Source organism: Coregonus clupeaformis, chromosome 10 (genome assembly GCF_020615455.1).
Source record: "Coregonus clupeaformis isolate EN_2021a chromosome 10, ASM2061545v1, whole genome shotgun sequence".
NCBI classification, from domain to species: Eukaryota; Metazoa; Chordata; class Actinopteri; order Salmoniformes; family Salmonidae; genus Coregonus; species Coregonus clupeaformis.
This window is the reverse complement of record NC_059201.1, coordinates 7,799,378-7,825,598: the sequence shown is the minus strand read 5'-3', so window position 1 is coordinate 7,825,598 and position 26,221 is coordinate 7,799,378. Positions and strand designations below refer to the sequence as shown.

General features: G+C 42.1%; 1 protein-coding gene across 1 annotated transcript in view; it reads right to left on the bottom strand.

Annotated features, from left to right (window-relative positions):
* The window catches only part of LOC121574923 (metabotropic glutamate receptor 4-like), a 126,056-nt gene that overhangs the window by 76,961 nt on the left and 22,874 nt on the right, over positions 1-26,221 (bottom strand). The window lies entirely within an intron of this gene.

The window sequence follows — 26,221 nt, the reverse complement described above, 5'->3', positions numbered from 1 at the left end:
ATTGTGACTGTATGAATCCTTCGGCTTCACTAAATACACCTGCTGTGAAAACATTTGCATCTGACGCTCAGTTACTGCCCAGTGGGGGGCAGAGAGGAAATCTGACACATAGGACTTCACTTGAGCCACGTTAATTTTGAAGATACCCTTACCAAGGACATCTTTAATCAACACACTTAAACCACGGGGAGGAGAACAGCTTGAAATGAAATATGGAAATTAGAGACCCACTATACCAAAGCAGAAATGCACACAAGGTGATGATGAAAGCAATGACAGACGTCACATATTAAAACAATATTTGCAAGTAGTAAATGTTATGGTAATTAGACAGTGGTAAGACAATAGTGTTAGAATCAGTGACGTGTATTCATGGAGGCCAAGGGAAGCCAGGCTTCCCCAAATATTTGACCAATAAAAAATTATACAATTATTTATCTTTCATCTCTCTGTTTTTTCATAATTGTCCATCAATTCGCAAGTGGCTGAATCTCACCGGAGACGTCATCTGAGCGAGGGAAACAGAGTCCCTCCGTCTCAGTATGTGTAGCCTATGTATCTGATGCTGTCTGTAACAAAAGAGTATGACATGTTGCCACCGTAACATTTGATTGGATATAGAACAGCGCCGGAAGAAGATGGCTGCCGTTTTACAGCCCTCTAACCAATTGTACTATTATGTGTGTTTTTCCGCGTTATTTGTAATTTATTTTGTACATAATGTTTCTGCCATCGTCTCTTATAACCAAAGAGAGCTTCTGGATATCAGGACAGCGATTACTCACCTCGCGTTGGACGAACACTTTTTCTTCAACGAGGCGTTCGCGAAGGATATTCTACAGACTCCCGACAAGGCCCAGATCCCCGTCATTCGCGTGAGGAAGAGACGGAGATATCGTGGGCGCAGATCCGGGTGCCTTGTAAGGATACGACGGCGAACGAGTAAACTGCCTCTCCCATCAATCCTATTAGCCAACGTTCAAGCTTTGGAGAATAAAATGGACGATTTAAGATTACGGTTATCCTACCAACGGGACATTAAAAACTGTAATATCTTATGTTTCACGGAGTCGTGGCTGAACGACGACAATGATATCATTCAGCTAGCAGGCTATACGCTACATCGGCAGGACAGAACGGCAGACTCGGGTAAGACGAGGGGTGGCGGTCTCTGTATATTTGTAAACAACAGCTGGTGCACAAAATCAAATACTAAGGAAGTCTCAAGGTTTTGCTCGCCTGAGGTAGAGTATCTTATGATAAGCTGTAGACCACACTATTTACCAAGAGAGTTTTCATCTATATTTTTCATAGCTGTCTATTTACCACCACAAACCAATGCTGGCATTAAGATTGCACTGAATGAGTTGTACAAGGCCATTAATCAACAGGAAAACGCTCATCCAGATGCAGCGCTCCTAGTAGCAGGGGACTTTAATGCAGGGAAACTTAAATCCGTTCTACCTAATTTCTACCAGCATGTTAAATGTGCAACCAGAGGGGAAAAAACTCTAGACCACCTTTACTCCACACACAGAGACGCATACAAAGCTCTCCCTCGCCCTCCATTTGGCAAATCTGACCATAACTCTATCCTCCTGATTCCTGCTTATAAGCAAAAACTGAAGCAGGAAGCACCAGTGATTCGGCTAATAAAAAAGTGGTCAGATGACGCAGATGCTAAGCTACAGGACTGTTTTGCTAGCACAGACTGGAACATGTTCCGGGATTCTTCAGACAGCATTGAGGAGTACACCACATCAGTCACTGGCTTCATCAATAAGTGCATCGATGATGTCGTCCCCCACAGTGACCGTACGTACATACCCCAACCAGAAGCCATGGATTACAGGAAACATCCGCACTGAGCTAAAGGGTAGAGCTGCCGCTTTCAAGGAACGGGACTCTAACCCGGACGCTTATAAGAAATCCCGCTATGACCTCCGACGAACCATCAAACAGGCAAAGAGTCAATACAGGTCTAAGATTGAATCATACTACACTGGCTCTGACGCTCGTCGGATGTGGCAGGGCTTGAAAACTATTACAGACTACAAAGGGAAGCACAGCCGCGAGCTGCCCAGTGACACAAGCCTACCAGACGAGCTAAACCACTTCTATGCTCGCTCGAGGCAAGCAACACTGAAGCATGCATGAGAGCACCAGCTGTTCCGGACGACTATGTGATCACGCTCTCCGTAGCCGATGTGAGTAAGACTTTTAAGCAGGTCAACATTCACAAGGCCGCAGGGCCAGACGGATTACCAGGACGTGTACTCCGAGCATGTGCTGACCAACTGGCAAGTGTCTTCACTGACATTTTCAACATGTCCCTGACTGAGTCTGTAATACCAACATGTTTCAAGCAGACCACCATAGTCCCCGTGCCCAAGAACTCTAAGATAACCTGCCTAAATGACTACCGACCCGTGGCACTGACGTCTGTAGCCATGAAGTGCTTTGAAAGACTGGTCATGGCTCACATCAACAGCATAATCCCAGAAACCCTAGACCCACTCCAATTTGCATACCGCCCCAACAGATCCACAGATGATGCAATCTCTATCGCACTCCACACTGCCCTTTCCCACCTGGACAAGAGGAACACCTACGTAAGAATGCTATTCATTGACTACAGCTCAGCATTCAACACCATAGTGCCCTCAAAGCTCATCACTAAGCTAAGTATCCTGGGACTAAACACCTCCCTCTGCAACTGGATCCTGGACTTCCTGACGGGCCGCCCCCAGGTGGTAAGGGTAGGTAACAACACATCTGCCACACTGATCCTCAACACGGGGGCCCCTCAGGGGTGCGTGCTCAGTCCCCTCCTGTACTCTCTGTTCACCCATGACTGCATGGCCAGGCACGACTCCAACACCATCATTAAGTTTGCCGACGACACAACAGTGGTAGGCCTGATCACCGACAACGATGAGACAGCCTATAGGGAGGAGGTCAGAGATCTGGCCGTGTGGTGCCAGGACAACAACCTCTCCCTCAACGTGACCAAGACAAAGGAGATGATTGTGGACTACAGGAAAAAAAAAGAGGACTGAGCACGCCCCCATTCTCATCGACGGGGCTGTAGTGGAACAGGTTGAGAGCTTCAAGTTCCTTGGTGTCCACATCACCAACGAACTATCATGGTCCAAACACACCAAGACAGTCGTGAAGAGGGCACGACAAAGCCTATTCCCCCTCAGGAGACTAAAAAGATTTGGCATGGGTCCTCAGATCCTCAAAAAATTCTACAGCTGCACCATCGAGAGCATCCTGACTGGTTGCATCACCGCCTGGTATGGCAACTGCTTGGCCTCTGACCGCAAGGCACTACAGAGGGTAGTGCGTACGGCCCAGTACATCACAGGGGCAAAGCTCCCTGCCATCCAGGACCTCTATACCAGGCGGTGTCAGAGGAAGGCCCTCAAAATTGTCAAAGACTCCAGTCACCCTAGTCATAGACTGTTCTCTCTGCTACCGCACGGCAAGCGGTACCGGAGTGCCAAGTCTAGGTCCAAAAGACTTCTCAACAGCTTCTACCCCCAAGCCATAAGACTCCTGAACAGCTAATCATGGCTACCCGGACTATTTGCACTGCCCCCCACCCCATACTTTTTACGCTGCTGCTACTCTGTTAAGTATTTATGCATAGTCACTTTAACTCTACCCACATGTACATATTACCTCAACTACCTCAACTAGCCGGTGCCCCCGCACATTGACTATGCAACGGTACCCCCCTGTATATATAGCCTCCCTACTGTCACTTTATTCTATTGTATATATAGCCTCCCTACTGTCACTTTATTTTTACTTCTGCTCTTTTTTTCTCAACACTTTTTTGTTGTTGTTTTATTCTTACTTTTTTGTTTAAAATAAATGCACTGTTGGTTAAGGGCTGTAAGTAAGCATTTCACTGTAATGTCTGCACCTGTTGTATTCGGCGCATGTGACCAATAAAATTTGATTTGATTTGATTTGATTTGATTGATTGATGCCAGCAAGCATTTGGCCTCCCTCGATAAAACAATTATAAAATAATTAGCCAATCAAAATTGAGCTGAGCTCAAGTGTGGGTTGTTCTGGTGCAGCAAAACGCCCCCCAAGGGAGGCCAGTTTGGATTTGGCTTCACACCAATCAAATCACATCCTAAGCAAAATGTTATAATAGTCAGAAAAACGTGTCTAGCTTAGAAAATCGGCACTTTCCTAAACCATGGCTGGAGATGGGGATTTGGACTTGTGGTTTTCACTTAATTCTCTGTACAAGCCAATTATTATTATGGCGGTTCTGATCTAACCATAAATTAATATATTGTGCCACTGGCCTGAGACGATTGAAGTTCAATATGTAGCCTAGATGTAGCCTAGTAGGCTCACGTTAACTAGCTAGCTAACTTAGCTGGTTCATTGTTGCCCATGCGAGGAAGTTAGGCTAGCAACCATTTTAGCTAGGTAGCCTATGAAATCTAAAACTAAAAGCGTGCAGAGCCATAGACCGTTTTGCCAACATGAAAGAGAGGATGGCATTGGCGTTCAACTAGTCTACAAGTAGGGTGAGTTCCACAATTATTTATTAAATTTTTACCTGAGAGTGCATGCGCACACACACACACACACACACACACACACACACACACACACACACACACGAAGAGACAGACAGAAATCAGTACCATGGACAGCCACATGATATTTAGCAACATTGATTGGACTAAATTGTTTTTGGTAGCTTTATGTTTTTTTTCAGTGTATTAAACTAAGCATATATAGCCTTGTTGATTTGATGATGTTTAAATGTATGTTGAATTGGTGCAGGAATAGCAGAGGCAGTGCTCCTGTTGTCTTTGTGCTGACTTGCGGTAACTCTGTGGTTCTAATTCAGTAGTTGTTTAGTAAATTGTCAAAAACATTTACTTGCTTGACTATGCTGCAAGTCATACTGTATAACTGTTTGTTACATGCAATATTTGCTTTGTGGACTTCACCGGACAGATGTTGTTCTCCGGTTTTGTGATGAAACAAACAAATGTGTAGTTGAATTTATTCCGCCACTGTGTGACTGTTGTCTTTTTGTTGTCACGGTCTTATTGTATATCAAGGTGGCGTATGAACGAATGGGTTATGGAGCAAACAATGCAATTATCACAACACATAGGTTGTAATATGGCTTTTTTACTGGCTTGGCTTCCTCAGTGATTTTACCCACGCACCGCTACTGGTTAGAATACATTTTTTCAAATGTAATGCTTTCGATCAATATTTGCACGTCAGCAAACTTAAACTTAGGATGCACTTGCCTCACCTGTGCTCCGAATCCAGTCAGGCCATCCTGCACCCTCAACAAAGTTTGATCTTGCTCGGAACAGTAACCTTGTACCGCCTTTCAACAAACAGGAGGTGGATGTATATTTTACTCTGTTTGAGCGGATTGCCACATCCCTAATATGGCGGCGAGATATTTGGTCACTGCTCCTCCAAAGTGTTCTTGTGGGAAAGGCTCAGAAAGTGTACGCCATTTTATCTCTTGACCAGAGTTCAGATTTTGACACAGTTAAAGCTGTTATCCTTCGGGCTTACGTGTTGGTCCCAGAGGCATACAGACAACAGTTCCGTAAATTACGAAAGATAGAATCACATAGTCATGTTGAGTTCGCAAGGGAATGTCTTTTTGATTGGTGGGGTGGTTCTCAAGAGGTTAAGGACCTTGAGGACTTAAAGACACTCATACTTCTCGAGCAGTTAAAAATGTGCCTTCACGAAAGGGTTGCTGCCAACATTTATGAGCACAAGGATCTCACTCTTCAGAAAGCTGCAGTTCTTGCAGATGAGTTTGTGTTGACCCATAAAACGACCTTCACAAACAAAGCACCCAGTAGTTATCCCTACGCAAAAAGCAAACCAGGGAAGTCACCTCCTACTGCGAGGTTTCAGTCCAATTCTACAGTGCCCAAAGATAAAAATCATCAGAAAAATTGTTTTTCGTGTCCGTCAGTTTGTCATTACTGCCGTGAGAAAGGACACATTTTCTCTCAGTTGAAACAGAAAAATGAGAGCGAGAAAAAGCAGTTTCTTCTTGTGGGAGCACTCCAGCCCTTTAAGTCTCTGGTTGGGACTGGTGTTTCTCCTAAACAAGATTTTGGATCAGATGTGTATGAACCTTTTGTTTTCAGATGGGTTCGTGTCTCTGCAGAGTGGCGAAGCTGTTAAGCAACCAGTGAAGGTACTGCGAGACACTGGGGCAGCACAGTCCTTCATTTTTGGAGGGTGTTTTGCCTTTATCTGACTCTTCAGCAACTGGTTACAGTGTGTTCCTTTTTATAAGGTGGAACTCGAGTCTGATCATATTTCTGGTTCCGTCGTCATTGGAGTGAGGCCTAGCCTACTGGTGAAGGGGGTCTCATTCATTTTGGGAAACATTTTGGCTGGAGGGAAGATTGTACCAAATCCTGTCGTTTGTAAGGAACCCAGAGTAGAGGAACCTGATGGGTTATCAGAAAGGTATCCTAGTGTGTTCCCAGCATGTGCCATTATACGCGCTATGTCTAAGAAAGTCGCCAGGAGCAAGTCTAGTGTTGAGGAGGATGTCAGCGATCCCACCATGATCGATCTGTCCGAGACATTTATGGGTGATCCTGATTTCAGTAAACCCCCATGAGTTGAACTCTCCTTTGAAAACCCCAAAGGTGAGCGAGTTTGTAGGACCGCTGAAGGAAGAGAGGGTCCTTACAGTTGACACTTCGATGTCTAGGAAGCAGCTGATTGCAGAACACAGTAAAGATGTTTCCCTCTCCCCTCTTTTTTCTGAGATACGTCCAGAGGAGGAATTTGATTAAGTTTGTGTTGGTTACTTTGACAGAGATGGTGTTCTAATGAGGAAATGGCGTTCTCGCGCCACATCTGTTCAGGACGATTGGCCCAGTGTATCTCAAATTGTTGTTCCAGTTATGCCTCGATAAGAGATACTGAGGTTGGCTCACGATGGTAGTATGGCAGGTCTTGGGGTCAACAAGACGTATGACCGTATCTTGGGTACTTTCTTCTGGCCTGGTCTGAAACAGGATGTTGTGGCTTACTGTAAGTTCTGTCGCGTTTGCCAGCGGACGGGTAAACCAAACCAAATTGTACCGGTTCCATCTTTGCAACCTAATTCTCTAGTGGATTGTGTTGGTCCTTTGCCCAAAGCAAAGAGTGGTAACCAGTTTCTCTTAACCATTATGTGCACCATCACTTGTTTCCCTGAGGCCATTCCACTAAGGAAAATCACGAGAGGGAAGTTACTACGGATATTGTAGGAGATTCCCCTAGAAATCAGACATGTCTGTGTTAAGGAGAACTTGGTTGCTGATTTTCTTTTAAGGGTGGGCAGTCAATAAGTTGAGTGTTTAGTCAGTGTGAAGCCCTGGTTCCCAATTTATTTTGACTGTACGTTTTGCCGATTTGGAGAGGAGTTTTGTTTTAGTTGGGCTCGTTCCAAGGGAACGAGAGTTATAGAAGCGTACGTGAGTTTTTCAGAACTTCTGAGTTTTAGGCAATTATTATAAAAACAATAAAAATATATATTTTTTTAAAATAGGGGAAAAGAAGGTGTGTGTTTTGACTTATTTCATGCTTATATTGGAGAAGGCGACGCATAAGTAATGACGCATTTAAGTGTATTATGTTGTGCGATGGTAGTTGTTTTCTGTTGGTGGTGAGCAAACTTGTCCAACTAAAATATAGGATATATTTGTTGTCTTAAGGGGAAAGGTGTCACAGGTTTCGGTTTTTCCATTTATGTTTTCAGGTTGGACTTCAACACGTATAGCACATTTACACGTAGGGCGCACCGATTGGTGTCACCTCATTAGTCAGTATGTGTTACACCTGTGCTGGTTGCCATCTCGTTAGTGAGAAGATGTTTCACCTGTGCTGGCCAATGTGCTATTTAAGAGTGGCTGGCCCAGTTCTTCAGTTGTCTTGCGAGATGTGGAGGGTCAACACCTTTAATTGGTCAATAACCTTTAATCCCTAGTTTGATATCTAGGAAAACATTCCTTTGTCTGATCTTCCCTGTTTTTGTTTCGCTCAACTCTTTGGTCTACTTCCTGTCTTTGAGTTGGGTTTTTCTTTTGTTTGCTTCTTGGGCAAATTTAGTGGGCGCTCATGCTGGGTGTCTTTTAGGTTCCAGTTGTTGTTGCTAGTCAACTTTCAGTGGACACCACCATGAGTGTCTTTCAGAACCCTTCCTAAAATCCCATCTGTTTTGGTTGTCAGTGACTCTTTGTTAGTTCCCCCTTCTGGTTGAGTGACGTTATTTGGTTTTCTTGCTGGGGAACGTAACAGTCATGTTAACTGACTGATATTATTACAAAACGTAAAAGCTCTCTTAAGCCTATTTTAACTTCAGACCTTATTTTCGGCGTTTATCCCAAAAATCTATTCTTTCTCCATTTCTTATCCTGATAGGAACGGCTGAACGAACCACAAGTAATTCATTTCCGGTTTTTAGGACTACAAGATGGCGAGATCTATTAATCACAGGGGAATTTCCTCACCAAGAAAATAGAATATCATTCATATCAAAATAAAAAGTTTGAGAACCAAGCAACCTACTGTTCAGCTATTCCATTAAACAGAATCATTCTCATTCCAACTGAAATGCACTGCTGTGAGCAACTGCTTGGGTTTTCATTCCATTCTCAGGACTCCCAGAATAGTTTTGTGTTTAATGTAACCCTTTTTCCAGCACATAATGATCTACAATTCTAATTAAATACAGTGCAACTACATTGTTTTACCAAATAAGATAGCCTTATTTGGTAAAAGACCAAGTCCATATTATGGCAAGAACTGTAACGATCCCGGCAGTCTGAGTCGGGTCCTGTCTGGTGACTAGTTTTTCCTGTTCGTGATCTCCAGTTTCCCGAGGGTTCGGGAACGCTCCGGGGAGCTCTCTTGTTTTCCGCACCTGCATCCCATCAGCAATCTGCACACCTGGTCCTGATCATCACCCTTCTTAGGCTCTGGCCAAACATCCAGTTCCTGCCGGATCGTTAGCCATGAACAGTAGGTTTATCAGAGTATCAGTCCTAGAGCTTCTAGCGTTAGTTTTGTTGTTTGTGCCTTGTTGGTTTATTGTTGACTTACCTCGCGTTTGTTCCATCTCCAGTCACTCGTCCGAACCCTCACCCTACCTCGCCTGATGGTCGGCGGCTGCCGAGCCATCATTGGACCAACAACTGCACCCTCAACAACTCATCCACGCCGCCCGCTCTGTTCCCTGGATTATCCTGCACCTTTGTTGAATCTGTAATAAACCCTCACATTCGTTCAACTCTCCTTGTCCTGGTCTGCTTCTGGGTTCTGTCTGAGGGAACCGTGACAGAACCCAGAAGCAGACCAGGACAAGGAGAGTTGAACGAATGTGAGGGTTTATTACAGATTCAACAAAGGTGCAGGATAATCCAGGGAACAGAGCGGGCGGCGTGGATGAGTTGTTGAGGGTGCAGTTGTTGGTCCAATGATGGCTCGGCAGCCGCCGACCATCAGGCAGAGGTAGGGTGAGGGTTCCGGACGAGTGACTGGAGATGGAACAAAAACGGAGGTAAGTCAACAATAAACCAACAAGGTACAAAACAACAAAACTAACGCTAGAAGCTCTAGGACTGATACTCTGATAAACCTACTGTTCATGGCTAACGATCCGGCAGGAACTGGATGTTTGGCCAGAGCCTAAGAAGGGTGATGATCAGGACCAGGTGTGCAGATTGCTGATGGGATGCAGGTGCGGAAAACAAGAGAGCTCCCCGGAGCGTTCCCGAACCCTCGGGAAACTGGAGATCACGAACAGGAAAAACTAGTCACCAGACAGGACCCGACTCAGACTGCCGGGATCGTTACAAGAACAGCTCAAATAAGCAAAGAGAAACGACAGTCCATCATTACTTTAAGATATGAAGGTCAGTCACTACGGAAAATGTAAAGAACTTTGAAAGTTTCTTCAAGTGCAGTCCCCAAAAACCATCAAGCACTATGATGAAATTGGTTCTCATGAGGACCGCCACAGGAATGGAAGACCCAGAGTTACCTCTGCTGCAGAGGATAAGTTCATTAGAGTTACCAGCCTCAGAAATTGCAGCCCAAATAAATGCTTCACAGAGTTCAAGTCACAGACACATCTCAACATCAACTGTTCAGAGGGGACTGTGTGAATCAGGCCTTCATGGTCGAATTAGACCAGTAGAAATATGTCCTTAGGTCTGGAGTCCAAATTTGAGATTTTTGGTTCAAACCGCTGTGTCTTTGTGAGACGCGGTGTGAGTGAATGGATGATCTTCGCATATGTAGTTCCCACCGTAAAGCATGGAGGAGTAGGTGTTATGGTGTGGGGGTGCTTTGCTGGTGACACTGTCTGTGATTGTATTTAGAATTCAAGGCACACTTAACCAGCATGACTACCACAGCATTCTGCAGCGATACACCATCCCATCTGGTTTGGGCTTAGTGGGACTATCATTTGTTTTTCAACAGGACAATGACCCAACACACCTCCAGGCTGTGTAAGGGCTATTTTACCAAGAAGGAGAGTAATGGAGTGCTGCATCAGATGACCTGGCCTCCACAATCACCCGACCTCAACCCAATTGAGATGGTTTGGGAGGAGTCGGACGGCAGAGTGAAGTTAAAGCAGCCAACAAGTGCTCAGAATGTGTGGAAATTCCTTTAAGACTGTTGGAAAAGCATTCCAGGTGAGGCTGGTTGAGGGAATGCTAAGAGTGTGCAAAGATGTCATCAAGGCAAAGGGTGGCTATTTGAAGAATCTCAAATATAAAATATAGTTTGATATGTTTAACACTTTTTTGGTTACTACATGATTCCATATGTGTTTTTTCATAGTTTTGATGTCTTCATTATTCTACAATGTAAAAATAAAGAACCACTTGAATGAGTAGGTGTGTCCAAACTTTTGACTGGTACTGTATGTTTTTACAAATTAATTAAAAATGAAAAGCTGAAATGTCTTGAGTCAATAAAGTATTCAACCCCTTTGTTATGGTAAGCCTAAATAAGTTCATTTGTACAAATGTGTTTAACAAGTCACATAATAGGCTGCATGGACTCTATGTGCAATAATAGAGTTTAACATAATTTTTGAATGATTACCTCATCTCTATACCCCATACATACAATTATCTGTAAGGTCCCTCAGTCGAGCAGTGAATTTCAAACAGACTCAACCACAAAGACCAGGGAGGTATTCCAATGCCTCACAAGGAAGGGCACCTATTGGTAGATGGGTAAAAATAAAATAAGCTTGCATTTAAATATCCCTTCGAGCATGGTGAAGTTATTAATTACACTTTGGATGGTGTATCAATACACCCAGTCATTACAAAGATACTAACTCAGTTGCTGGAGAGGAAGGAAACCAATCAGGGATTTCACAATGAGACCAATCAGGACTTTATTAAAACAGTTAGAGTTTAATGGCTGTCATAGGAAACTGAGCATGGATCAAAAACATTATAGTTACTCCACAATACTAACCTAAATGACAGAGTGAAAAGAAGGAAGCCTGTACAGAATAAAAATATTCCAAAACATGCAACCTTGTCACGCCCTGGCTCTGGGGACTCTTGTATGTTGAGCCAGGGTGTTAGTTTCTTTGTGTAGTGTCTATGTTTCGTTTTCTATGTTCTGTTCTAGGTTATGTGTTTCTATGTTGGCCGGGGTGGTTCTCAATCAGAGGCAACGAGAATCAGCTGTTGCTTGTTGTCTCTGATTGGGAACCATACTTAGGCAGCCTGTTGTGCACTTGTGTTTTGTGGGATCTTGTTCCGTGTAGGTTTGTGTATGACCGAGGACTTCACGTTTCGTTTTGTCATTTGTATCGTGTTTCTAAGTACACTATTAAAGAGATGTACGCATATCACGCTGCGCCTTGGTCCACTCATTATGACGATCGTGACAGAAGATCCCACCAAAACAGGACCAAGCAGCGTTTCCAGGAGCAAACGCCGGGTAAGGAGCTGGAGAGGTTGGCGATGGCCCAGGTGGGCCAATGGTGGTCCTGGGAGGACATGTTCGCGGGTAAAGGGCCATGGGCTAAAGTTAAAGCCCTGGCGAGAGAGGAGGTAAACCTTCTAAACCTCTACAACCACTGTGATTATTATTTGACCCTGCTGGTCATCTATGAACGTTTGAAGATCTTGGAGAAAAATATGTCCTTAATGGCCATGTACTGTTAAGATTTCCACCTGGCACAGCCAGAAGGGGACTGGCCACCCCTCAGAGCCTGGTTCCTCTCTAGGTTTCTTCCTAGGTTTCTGCCTTTTCTAGGGAGTTTTTCCTAGCCACCGTGCTTCTACATCTGCATTGCTTGCTGTTTGGGGTTTTAGGCTGGGTTTCTGTATAGCACTTTGTGACATCTGCTGATGTAAAAAGGGCTTTATAAATACAATTTGATTGTTTGCAATAAGGCACTAAAGTAAATCTGCAAAAAATGTGGCAAAGAAATCAACTTTATGTCCTGAATACAAAGTATTTTGTTTTGGGGCAAATCCAAAACAACACATAACTGAGTACCACTCTTCATATTTTTAAGCATGGTGGTAGCTGCATCATGGTTATGCTTGTCATCGGCAAAGACTAGGGAGTTGTTTGTTGTTAAAACAAAGAGAAGAGAGCTAAGCACAGCACAATCCTAGAGGAAAACCTGGTTCAGTCTGCTTTCCAACAGACACTGGGAGACGAATGTACCTTTCAGCAGGACAATAACCTAAAACACAAGGCCAAATATACAATAGAGTTGCTTACCATGAGGACATTGAATGTTCCTGAGTGGCCAAGTTACAGTTTTGACTTAAATCAGTTTGAAAATCCATGGCAAGACTTGCAAATGGCTGTCTAGCAATGATCAACAACCAATTTGACAGAGCTTGAAGATTTTTTTGTTTTTATAATAATGTGCAAATATTGTACAATCCAGGTATGCAAAGCTCTTAGCAGCTGTAATTGTTGCCAAAGGTGATTCTGACATGTATTGACTCAGGGGTGTAAATACTTATGTAAATTAGAGATTTCAGAATTTATTTTTCAATAAATGTCCATCATTTCTATGAACATGTTTTCACTTTGTCATTATGGGGTATTGTGTGTAGATGGGTGAGAATTTTTTGAATCCATTTTGAATTCAGGTTGTAACACAACAACATGTGTAATAAGTCAATGGGTATGAATATCTTCTGAAGCCACTGTATATTATACTCAGAATATGATGAATTCTCTAAATAGGATTTAAGTATAAATGAAGAGAAATAAATGTTTCAGGGCATCACTCCACTACCCATACATTAAACTGTATACACTGCCGTGAAAAAGTATTTGCCCCCTTTCAGAATTTCTCAATTTTTCCATATTTTTGAAATAGAATGTTATGAGATCTTCAACCAAGACCTAATATTAGATAAAGGGAACCTGAGTTGACAAATAACAAAAAAAATTATACTTATTTGATTTAATTAACAAAGTTATGCAACTCCCAATTCCCCTGTGTGAAAAAGTAATTGCCCCCTTACACTCAATAACTGGTTGTGCCACCTTTTAGCTGCAATGACTGCAACCAAGTGCTTCTTGTAGTCGTTGATCAGTCTTGCACAACTTTGTTCATGAAATAATTATGTAATTGTTGTTATTTGTTCACTAACGTTCCCTTTAACTAATATTAGGTTTTGGTTGAAGATCCGATGCCATTCAGTATCAAAAATATGCAAAAGTATAGAGTCAGAAAGGGGGAAAATACTTTTTTCACGGCACTGTATACAATTCCATGTATGGGTAGTGGAGTGATGCCCTGAAACAACAGTAGAAAGGGTGCAAATACTTTTTCACAGCACTCTATACCAAAAAACTGTGACTTCCGTAAAAAACAAAAAAGGTGTACACAGTATAGTCCTATTGTTGTGTTGAAGTGCTTAAGGGTTCAAACTGACACAAAGCTATGTCCATTCCATGCTGAATTCATGTTCATTAAGTTTAAAAACACAATAATTGTAGCCCGGAAACCCAATCCATTGTTGTGCTGCTCCTCTGAATAGCCTGATTGTACTTATTTCCGCTACTGTTCGGTCGTCATTCATGTCTTTGTGTGCATCAACTGGGGGATTAAACATTATAGATTCCCACCTTTTGGGTGGGTGGGCTGGTACATTTGATCAAGTATTTTGTTATGGTTGGTGTCGTTTCAGTTTTGATCATTCATAGCATTGTCCACTTGCCCTCAGATGCTCAAAGGTATACAGCTGCACCATTGAGAGCATCTTGACTGGCTGCATCACCGCTTGGTATGGCAACTGTTTGGCATCTGACCACAAGGAGCTACAGAGGGTAATGCATACGGCCCAGTACATCACTGGGGCCGAGCTCCCTGCCATCCAGGACCTCTATACCAGGCGGTGTCAGAGGAAGGCCCTATAAATTGTCAGACTCCAGCCACCCAAGTCAGACTGTTCTCTCTGCTACCGCTTCTACCCCCAAGCCATAAGACTACTAAATAGTTCACCAAATAGCTACCCATACTATCTGCATTGACCCTCTTTGCACTAACTCTTGACTCAATACTTATGCTGCTGCTACTGTTTATTATCTATCATGTTGCCTAGTTACTTTACCCCTACCGATATGTACATATCTACCTCACTTACCTCGTACCCCTGCACATTGACTCTGTACTGTTAACTCATGTATATAGTATAAAGATATCATTACTTATTGTGCATTCATTCTTTGTGTTATAATTTGTTTCTATATTTTTGTCTCTGCATTGTTGGAAGGACCCGTAAGTAAACATTTCACTGTTAGTCTACACCTGTTGTTTACAAAGCATGTGACACATTTGATTTGATTTTGATTTGTTCCTCTTGAGCCCCTTTAGAATCTGACCATGCATCATGCCTTTGTGTCCCCTGAGCAAGGCAGTTAACCCCAACAACAACTGCTCCCCAGGAGCCGACGACGTGGACGTCGATTAGGGCAGCCCCATGCACCTCTCTGATGGGGTTGGGTTAAATGCAGAAGACACATTTCGGTTGAATGCATTCAGTTGTGCAACTGACTAGGTATCCCCTTTACCCTTTCCCCTCAGGCAGTGTTTAGCTCACTCCACAAGTATTCATTGGGGCAGTGTGTTGTGAGTTTAATACCACACGCTCCACTAGCTCACCTCCATGCTCAGGTAGAATACACGTTTTCTCTGTATTATACAATATTATTTTGATAAAGTAATACATTAATTTGCTTGATTTCACTTAAACTGATTAGCTAAATATCTGTGTTTGTTTCATGTAAACAATTAGCGAAAATAAATACCTAATTAACTGTTATTTTCACAAAACAGCAGATGCCCTTGCCATGATATTTTACAAATAGTCATTAGCATAATATGATACAAAATCATTTGAATTACCAATAAGTGATTAGACCGGGATGCAGGGCCTTGTGCGGGGTGAAGCACTTATCTCAACACCTTCTTCTAGCTCACCTGAGTGGATAGAATAACAGATCAGAACAAATGAACTACAGTGGGGAAAAAAAGTATTTAGTCAGCCACCAATTGTGCAAGTTCTCCCACTTAAAAAGATGAGAGAGGCCTGTAATTTTCATCATAGGTACACGTCAACTATGACAGACAAATTGAGAAAAAAAATTCCAGAAAATCACATTGTAGGATTTTTAATGAATTTATTTGCAAATTATGGTGGAAAATAAGTATTTGGTCACCTACAAAGAAACAAGATTTCTGGCTCTCACAGACCTGTAACTTCTTATTTAAGAGGCTCCTCTGTCCTCCACTCGTTACCTGTATTAATGGCACCTGTTTGAACTTGTTATCAGTATAAAAGACACCTGTCCACAACCTCAAACAGTCACACTCCAAACTCCACTATGGCCAAGACCAAAGAGCTGTCAAAGGACACCAGAAACAAAATTGTAGACCTGCACCAGGCTGGGAAGACTGAATCTGCAATAGGTAAGCAGCTTGGTTTGAAGAAATCAACTGTGGGAGCATTTATTAGGAAATGGAAGACATACAAGACCACTGATAATCTCCCTCGATCTGGGGCTCCATGCAAGATCTCACCCCGTGGGGTCAAAATGATCACAAGAACGGTGAGCAAAAATCCCAGAACCACACGGGGGGACCTAGTGAATGACCTGCAGAGAGCTGGGACCAAAGTAACAAAGCCTACCATCAGTAACACACTACGCCGCCAGGGACTCAAATCCTGCAGTGCTAGACGTGTCCCCCTGCTTAAGCCAGTAAATGTCCAGGCCCGTCTGAAGTTTGCTAGAGTGCATCCAGAAGAGGATTGGGAAAATGTCATATGGTCAGATGAAACCAAAATAGAACTTTTTGGTAAAAACTCAACTCGTCGTGTTTGGAGGACAAAAAATGCTGAGATGCATCCAAAGAACACCATACCTACTGTGAAGCATGGGGGTGAAAACATCATGCTTTGGGGCTGTTTTTCTGCAAAGGGACCAGGATGACTGATCCGTGTAAAGGAAAGAATGAATGGGGCCATGTATCGTGAGATTTTGAGTGAAAACCTCCTTCCATCAGCAAGGGCATTGAAGATGAAACGTGGCTGGGTCTTTCAGCATGACAATGATCCCAAACACACCGCCCGGGCAACGAAGGAGTGGCTTCGTAAGAAGCATTTCAAGGTCCTGGAGTGGCCTAGCCAGTCTCCAGATCTCAACCCCATAGAAAATTTTTGGAGGGAGTTGAAAGTCCGTGTTGCCCAGCGACAGCCCCAAAACATCACTGCTCTAGAGGAGATCTGCATGGAGGAATGGGCCAAAATACCAGCAACAGTGTGTGAAAACCTTGTGAAGACTTACAGAAAACGTTTGACCTGTGTCATTGCCAACAAAGGGTATATAACAAAGTATTGAGAAACTTTTGTTATTGACCAAATACTTATTTTCCACCATAATTTGCAAATAAATTCATAAAAAATCCTACAATGTGATTTTCTGGATTTTTTTTTCTCAATTTGTCTGTCATAGTTGACGTGTACCTATGATGAAAATTACAGGCCTCTCTCATCTTTTTAAGTGGGAGAACTTGCACAATTGGTGGCTGACTAAATACTTTTTTTCCCCACTGTATTTGTTCCCTGCTCTTTCACCCAGTGTGAAATTTCCACCCAAAATAGCAGCCTCTCTCCGCAGAGACACAGGATCAGTTTTCTGCCACAAAACCGTGTCACAATGCCCCTTCCCTTTTGTGAGGTGAGCAGCTCCAGTGGGACTGTGCAAATCTCTCCCGTAACAGACAATTTGGCACAAGCAGGGGGGAGGGAGCCTGACTAGCATACCAAGCCTACAGGCTTTTTGCCATGTCGATGTGAAGTTGTTGAATACGGTATTAGCAATGCTGCAAGAGTTTGTCTTGCATCTGATGCAGACTGGTTGGATGCTAGATATGCTGCATGTCATGGTGTTGTGGTTTATAAACGCTTGGGATGTGCATTGGATTAGGTGCACCACAAATTGCCAATTGAACCACTTGCACTGCTATATTGATGCAGATATCAGTGATTCAAAGCATATTATTGTGGCCTCGTGTAAACCTATGTTATTTTAAACTCTGTGGTAGCATACTATAGATCACACAGCTCAGTGCAGGGCTCACATATACAACTGCACCTGGAAGGTCATTCTGAACCTTAAGCTAAACTGACTAGAGTTTTTGGACACAACCCTAGAGCAGTGGCCCACACCTGAAAGACTGAGAATCTCATGCCTAAAGGGGACCAAGCTGCGTCGAGGGCAGAGGTTTCAATCAGAACAGTTGACTTCCTCCTGACCTCACTCAAATGTCTACAGCTGTTTTTGGCAGACTGCCTGTCCCCTTTGCAGTAATATGTAATATTATGTGCACAGCAAGCCTTTAGAATTGGAGTGATGGGAATTCTTGAGATTTTTTTGTTGTTGTATTTCATCAAATTTTGTTGCAGTATTAGTAATATACACAATGTCTGCTACATTTCTTTATAACTTATAGACAAGCAGATTGTAAATCCCAGCTCAGGCTTTATACTATAAAACTGTAGTTCTATATTAACAATTCTCCAACAATAATGAAAAAAGCTATCTAGTAGACTAGCTCCATGTTTAGAGCAAAACACAACTCCCATGTAGCTGACAGTGTATCAAGCAGACCTCCCCCTTTGACTACCTTCCCTCTGAAGCAAGCTGAGCCAATAGCTCTCTGATTTGGTTCAGGAAATGTATGGAAACCCAGGTCATTGATGCACCACAATACCATGTTTGCTTGTTGAGATAAATTCTAGGTGTTTTCTTAGTCTCGGGGACTGGCAAGTAGGTTATGCTCGTTTGTTCTGTAGATTGAGAGCTTTTGGGGTTTGAGTCATTTATAAACTGTATTATGTGAGAGAATAGAACAACCCCTGCCAGTTAAATCTGAACAGCCTGTAGATGCCCCTCCCCGGGAGAGCATTTTGCACAGGTTAGAAAAAGGGACCGCCTTTACCTTCTACAGGCGTTAATTAAAAAGTGGAGGAAATGGACTGGGCCGCCATATGGAGGAGACTGCCTGACAGCGGGATCCTAGAGCTCTAGCACATCGCTCCACTGCCTTCGTATGTCACTGTGGAGACTGGATCATCCGGAATGACAGGGCGTCTGCCCGTAGTCAGGAAGTAGTGGGCCTCGCTGGGCCAATGGAACAGTGCGTGGCAAATCACATTCACTCTCTGGGTCAGAACCAAAATAAAACGTAATCTTCTACCTTTGGACTGCGTGTGCTTTTAGTTTCCCTATGGTGTGATATTGTATTATAACATTTCAAAGGAATGATTTTGAGTTTTTTATTAATTCAGCTGTATATTCTCTATTTGCCGTTTTCCCTTTAGACATATCTAGAAAAAAAATGTCATTATGATTCCAGTCGATAGCAGACAGCTTGTTTGATGCATTAAGGGAAAGCCATTACTCATTATTCTGACAGTCTGGGTCAAACCAACCCTTCCTCATGTTTGCTTTACAATTCACAATTATTATGACTGTTTATGGATGTCTAATGAGAAGGCTTGAAGTGAGCAGGAAGGAAAAAAACCTAAACACAAGAAAATGTTGAATTCCCCCCCTATGAATCAAGACTTTATAAGACTTTATCAAAGCCTCTTTTCCCTCTATAATTGACATGCCACAAGCATAATTTTCCATCATTCGTGAGACCTGTTGCCTGGGAGCAGAGTGGCTTCAGAGGAAGAAAATCCAAGCATGCCCGTCAGATAACAGAGCTCTGAAATCACACATGCAGAGATACGGACAAAATAGGCCCACAACAAACAGGCATATTCTGCCCATTCATTACGCAGGGTAGTAAAAATGCTAATCAAACATTCTGCTATACACAATGAATACAGAGCGGGAGAATATGCAAATATAAAGACACTGCAAACGAGCTGGAACTGAAAAATAGTGGAACCTGATGACTGATGTGTGAAGTAATTCACATAAATACCCTCTGTGGATGTGTTCTCTTTAGTGTTTTGGCTATGATAAAAAGCCATTTAGAAGGAACACTCCATCTGGAGAAGTTGAAGATATTTTTCTGATTTCACTTAATCTCTTTTGAGAATAAATCTGTTTCTTCAACTTCCCTAGGATGCCTAATATACTGTATCTGAAGTGTGTTAAAAAAAATACAAATAAAAAATAAAAAAGTGCCGAATTCTGTGCATGGCTCTAAGATTAAGGATAAAAATAGGAACATTCCACCTACCCTATGATGTTCTTAAGTGCTGTGCTGCACCAAACCAATTTTGCATCAAAGAAGCAGAAGATGAAAAGAATTCAAAGGGACAATATCATTTTTTTTTTCATTATGGAATCTAATGCAGCAATATTTTCATTATGGCTTTGTTCGTCTAAGTTCAAAAAAAATTCCACTGTAATACACTTCTGCCAGCACCAAAAAAATTTTGTTGTTGGGGGGGATGCACTTACTGGTATGTGGTTTGAAGAAAAGATTACTCTGGCTGGGTCCTCTTACTGTCTTTTTCATTTTAGAGTCCTGGAATTAAGTGGTGGATAAACAACTTGGAGCCATCTGTGTGTATTTCACAAGCTACAGTTGTTGTAAGTGTAGTGAGAAAGTACAGTTTCATTATTTATTTTCCTAATGCTAATTATGGTTGACTGATGATGATATGCAGAACCCAATTATGACTTTAGTGTAGTGTACTGCAGTGGCATGTATTAATTGATGCCAAAGGAAGCCAGGCATCCCCGAAAAAATTTACAAAAAGAAAAAACATACATTTTATCTTTCGTCTTTGTCTTCATAATTTTCCTTCAATACGCAAGAGGCAGAATGTATCTCACCGGAGAAAGCATCCTAGCGAGCGAAACAGCGCCCCTCTGTCTCTTTAGGGCTTCTATCTGATGCTGTCTGGTCAAAAAGAGTGTGACATTGTTGCCGCCCATAGCATTGAATGCAAGGGAAGCCAGCAAGCATTTGGCCTCCCTTGATATAAAACATTGTGCCAAACTAAGGGAGCACAACTGTGAATGGTCCTTGTGCACCAAAAAAAAAGGGACAATTTGATTTGAAGCCAGTTTGGATTTGGCTTCAACCCAATCACATCAAGAGCAAAACGTAATTGACAAACCACTTGAATTGTTGCATCTCATAGTGTTGTTGTCCTCCAGTGGCTAGCTAGCTAAAATTGTCCCTTTCCTAAATTAGCCATGGATGGAGAGGGATTTGGAGTTGTGGTTTTACTTAGTTATCCATACTGGCCAATGATTATAACGGTGATTCTGATCCAACCATAAATTCTTACTATGTGCAACTGGCCTGAGAGGATTGAAGTTGAATATGTAGCTAGATGTAGAAGGCTAATGTTAACTAGCTAACATTGCCCAAGAAAGGAAGTTAGGCTAGCGACCAAGCATTTTAGCCAGGTAGCCTAGGACAACAAAAAATAAAGGTGTGTGTACTGCATGACAGAGTGATAGACCGTTTCGTCAACATGAAAGAGAGGAGGATGGCATTGGCATTTCTCTACAAGTAAGGTGAGTCAACATGATTTTTCTACTTCACCGGACAGATCTATGGTTTTGTGATGAAACAGGTGGAATTGGTCGAATTTATTCGGTGTCTTCTTATTGTCTCGGCCTTAGGCCTATATATCACGGTGGCAAGGCATATGAACTATCAGGTTATAGAGCAAACAACGCACTTATCACAACACATACACTACCAGTCAAAAGTTTGGACACACCTACTCATTCGAGGGTTTTTCTTATTTTTTTTACAATTTTCTACATTGTAGAATAATAGTGAAGACATCAAAACTATGAAATAACACATGGAATCATGTAGTAACCAAAAAAGTGTTTAACAAATCAAAATATATTTTATATTTGAGAATCGTCAAATAGCCACCCTTTGCCTTGATGACAGCTTTGCACACTCTTGGCATTCTCTCAACCAGATGCACCTGGAATGCTTTTCCAACAGTCTTGAAAGGAATTCCCACAAATGCTGAGCACTTGTTGGCTGCTTTAACTTCACTCTGTGGTCCAACTCATCCCAAACCATCTCAATTGGGTTGAGGTCGGGGGATTGTGGAGGCCAGGTCATCTGATGCAGCACTCCATCACTCTCCTTTTTGGTAAAATAGCCCTTACACAGCCTGTAGGTGTGTTGGGTCATTGTCCTGTTGAAAAACAAATGATAGTCCCACTAAGTCCAAACCAGATGGCATGGTGTATCGCTCAAGAATGCTGTGGTAGCCATGCTGGTTAAGTGTGTCTTGAATTCTAAATAAATCACAGACAATGTCACCAGCAAAGCACCCCCACACCATAACACCTCCTCCTCCATGCTTTACGGTGGGAAATACACATGCAGAGTTCATCCGTTCACCCACACCGCGTCTCACTAAGATACTGTGGTTGGAAGCAAAATTCTCAAATTTGGACTCCAGACCAAAGTATACATTTCCACCAGTAAAATGTCCATTGCTTGTGTTTCTTGGCCCAAGCAAGTCTCTTCTTCTTATTGGTGTCCTTTAGTAGTGGTTTCTTTGCAGAAATTCGACCATGAAGGCCTGATTTACAGTCTCCTCTGAACAGTTGATGTTGAGATGTGTCTGTTACTTGAACTCTGTGACGCATTTATTTGGGCTGCAATTTCTGAGGCTGGTAACTCTAATGAACTTATCCTCTGCAGCAGAGGTAACTCTGGTTCTTCCATTTCTGTGGTAGTCCTCATGAGAGCCAGTTTCATCATAGCGCATGATGGTTTTTGCGACTGCACTTGAAGAAACTTTAAAAGTTCTTGAAATGTTCTGTATTGACTGACCTTCAATGTCTTAAAGTAATGATGGACTGTCGTTTCTCTTTGCTTATTTGAGCTGTTCTTGCCATAATATGGACTTGGTCTTTTACCAAATAGGGCTATCTTCTGTATATGTCACAACACAACTGATTGGCTGAAACGCATTAAGAAGGAAAGAAATTCCACAAATTAACTTTTAACAAGGCACACCTGTTAATTGAAATGCATTCCAGGTGATTACCTCATGAAGCTGGTTGAGAGAATGCCAAGTGTGTGCAAAGCTGTCAAGGCAAAGGGTGGCTATTTGAAGAATCTCAAATATTTTAATTTGTTTAACACTTTTTTGGTTACTACATGATTCCATATGTTATTTAATAGTTCTGATGTCTTCATTATTATTCTACAATGTAGAAAATAGTAAAAAAAAAATTGAAAAACCCTTGAATGAGTAGGTGTTCTAAAACTTTTGACCGGTAGTGTAGGTTGTAATATGGCTTTTTTTCTGGCTTGGCTACCCCAGTGATTTTCCCCACGCACCGCTACTGGTGTCCTGGACGCAATAGTTTCTATATCCATTCTCAGTAGCGCGTTAGTTGTGAGGTGTTAATAACAAAAACATTGACATTTCTTCAAGAAATATTTTATTTCACAATATTCCATATTGCAAAGATAAGCCTGTCTGACTCAGAAACTATCGCTGCTGCCAGCAGCCATTGAAAATAGCTGACTCCTATTTAGCCCATTTGGCTAACTTGTGTTTGCATTAGGCAGTATCATTTGCCTAATGAGTTGCAGATTGCCAATTGTCAGTTGCAGCTCAAATAGTCCATGAAGAAGTCCATTAGTATTGATTTAGACTTTTAATCTAACAAACTACTAATAAATGATGCATTGTTTGATGCACCTTTTGAAATGAAAATGCAATTTCAGAAATTGCTTCTGAGTGATAGATGTAAATTCTCCAATGTACTGTAATGTAGTTTGATTTGATTACATCCAGCGCTGTTGCAACTCCTCCATACAGATAGGGCTTGTGGATTACTGTTGTTAGCAAGTCATATTATAACCCAGAGCAAGGATAGCAATAGCTGCATACCCGGAGACTACTCTCAAAGTTATATTATTATATTTTCATAATTTGGGTGCTTAAAAAGGCAACAAATAGGATACATAATATTTTCCATAATGTGTGAGGGGAATGTTATTTTAGAGTTATAAAGGATCTTGGAAGATGGTACTGTTCGGTGCCAGCTTTATCAAAAGTTTTGTCTCAATCGGGTCCCAGCAGAGAATTCATGGAAGAGTGCACTCATTGTTCAGCTCCCAGTTCCACAATAAAAAAGAACTTGACAGGGGACTCCAGACCAACCAAAGAATGGATAACAAATTAGTGCATAATTTTTTTGGCTTGGGCTAAATAACTTTTTAGAGTCTGTGCAGCAGGCTCTATGGCATAGAGTAATGAGCTATGCTACTTTCTGTATATGGCTTGGACTGTGGGTACTGCATCAGGCTTATCCTCTTAAAAATGCAGAGAAACCAATAGATACCTGCAGCAGGAATATCAAAAACACTTCCCAAAGCCTAGCCCACAAATTACACCAAACATCTCTCCAAACTGAACGTCTTTTTGGTAGTGTCAGACCAAGGCATCTCTGTATAGTGCTCTGAAAGCCAAGAAGACAGAGAGAAGATAGAGTGGAGGGATCAGTCAGAGCTCTTTGTGATGCCAGTCATGTCTTGACTCCTCGCTCCTCGACACAGCTGACCCAAACATGGTAATCTGGGATTAAGTTCCAGACCATGTAGAACAGGCTGTGTCAATCAGGACTGCACCTCCTACATGACTGTTGGTCAGGAGTGGAGGAGGTGGAGGGGCACGCTAAAGTGGGGATAATCCCTGAACCAGTTATGGTATCACAGGGTCAAGCCCAGGTCCTTCAACTCTAATGGGTTAGTGAAAAGCACTGAAAAGCCAATGAGGAGATACACTGAGCGGAGCTCCCTCTTCAACATGCCAAATTCATTAGCCTCGCCTTTTTATTCTGCAGACAGTGAAACATGATAATTCTCTTATCATTCTATTATTTCTGCAGCTTTTTAGCTTCTCTTTCTCCTCCTGATATAATGGGGTTCATGTCATCACTCTGCATTGACACGAGGGGAGGATGGCTCAAAATAATGGCTTGAACGGAGCAAATGGAATGGCATCAAACACATGGACACCATGTTTGATGTATTTGATACCATTCCAATGATTTCGCTCTAGCCATTACCACAAGCCTGTCCTCCCCATTTAAGGTACCACCAACCTCCTGTGATTCACACTGAATCAGAGTCTGTGGTTGGTCGCTCATGCAGTTTTTTTCCCTTTCTATTCTTCATTCTTCAACTTGCATCCTTTAACTATAGTCTATCATTCAGGAGGCAACCAGCATCATTGAGTATAGACCTGTTACACAACAGAGTCCAGCACAATGCAGTCGGACATCTCTGAATGCATCTAAATCAGGGGTATTCAACCGGTCCGTGAAAATGTGTATATATACACTGAGGGTACAAAACATTAAGGACGCCTTCCTAGTATTGAGTTGCACGCCCCGTTCAAAGGCACATACCATACCCCGTTCAAAGGCACTTAAATCTTTTACCCTTTGAATGGCACACATACACAATCCATGTCTCAATTGTTTCAAGGCTTAAAAATCCTTTAACCTGCTGCCTCCCCTTCATCTACACTGACTGAAGTAGATTTAACAAGTGACATCAATAAGGGATCATAGCTTTCACTTGATCAGTCTATGTCATGGAAAGAGCAGGTGTCCTTAATGTTTTGTACACTTTGAACAAGGTATGGTAGTAGGCGCCAGGCGCATGGTTTGTCTTAATAACTGCAACACTGCTGGGTTTCTCACGCTCAACAGTTTCCTGTGTGTATCAAGCATGGTCCACCACCCAAAGGACATCCAGCCAACTTGACACTACTTTGGGAAGCATTGGAGTCAACATGGGCCAGCATCCCTGTGGAACACTTTCAACGCTTTGTAGAGTCCATGCCCCGACGAATTGAGGCTGTTCTGAGGTTAAAAGGGGGTGCAATTCAATATTGGGAAGGTGTTCCTAATGTTTGGTATACTCAGTGTATTAAAAAGAAAAGTAAAACAAATTCCACAATGTTTTTATGAATATTGCTAGCAACAACAGAACAAACTGATTTTAAATGGCATACCTATTGTAGAAAAGAGGAGAATATCTTCTTTCTAATGATGTCAACTTTATTTCTCAACTCCTAATATTGAGCAAATTACACTCATTGGAGCCAATTAGACTCACTTGAGTATCTGACAGGCTTTGAAAAAGCACAAGTGAATAGGCTGCTGGTAAGCTTTCTTAATTTGAACATACACTACCAGTCAAAAGTTTGAACACACCTACTCATTCAAGGGTTTTTCTTTATTTTTACTATTTTTTAGATTGTAGAAAAAATTGTAAAGACATCAAAACTATGAAATAACACATATGGAATCATGTAGTAACCAAAAAAGTGTTAAACAAATCAAAATATATTTTATATTTGAGATTCTTCAAATAGTCACCCTTTGCCTTGATGACAGCTTTGCACACTCTTGGCATTCTCTCAACCAGCTTAATGAGGTAGTCACCTGGAATGCATTTAAATTAACAGGTGTGCCTTCTTAAAAGTTAACTTGTGGAATTTATTTCCTTCTTAATGCGTTTGAGCCAATCAGTTGTGTTGTGACAAGGTAGGGGGGGTATACAGAAGATAGCCCTATTTGGTAAAAGACCAAGTACATATTATGGCAAGAAAAGCTCAAATAAGCAAAGAGAAACGAC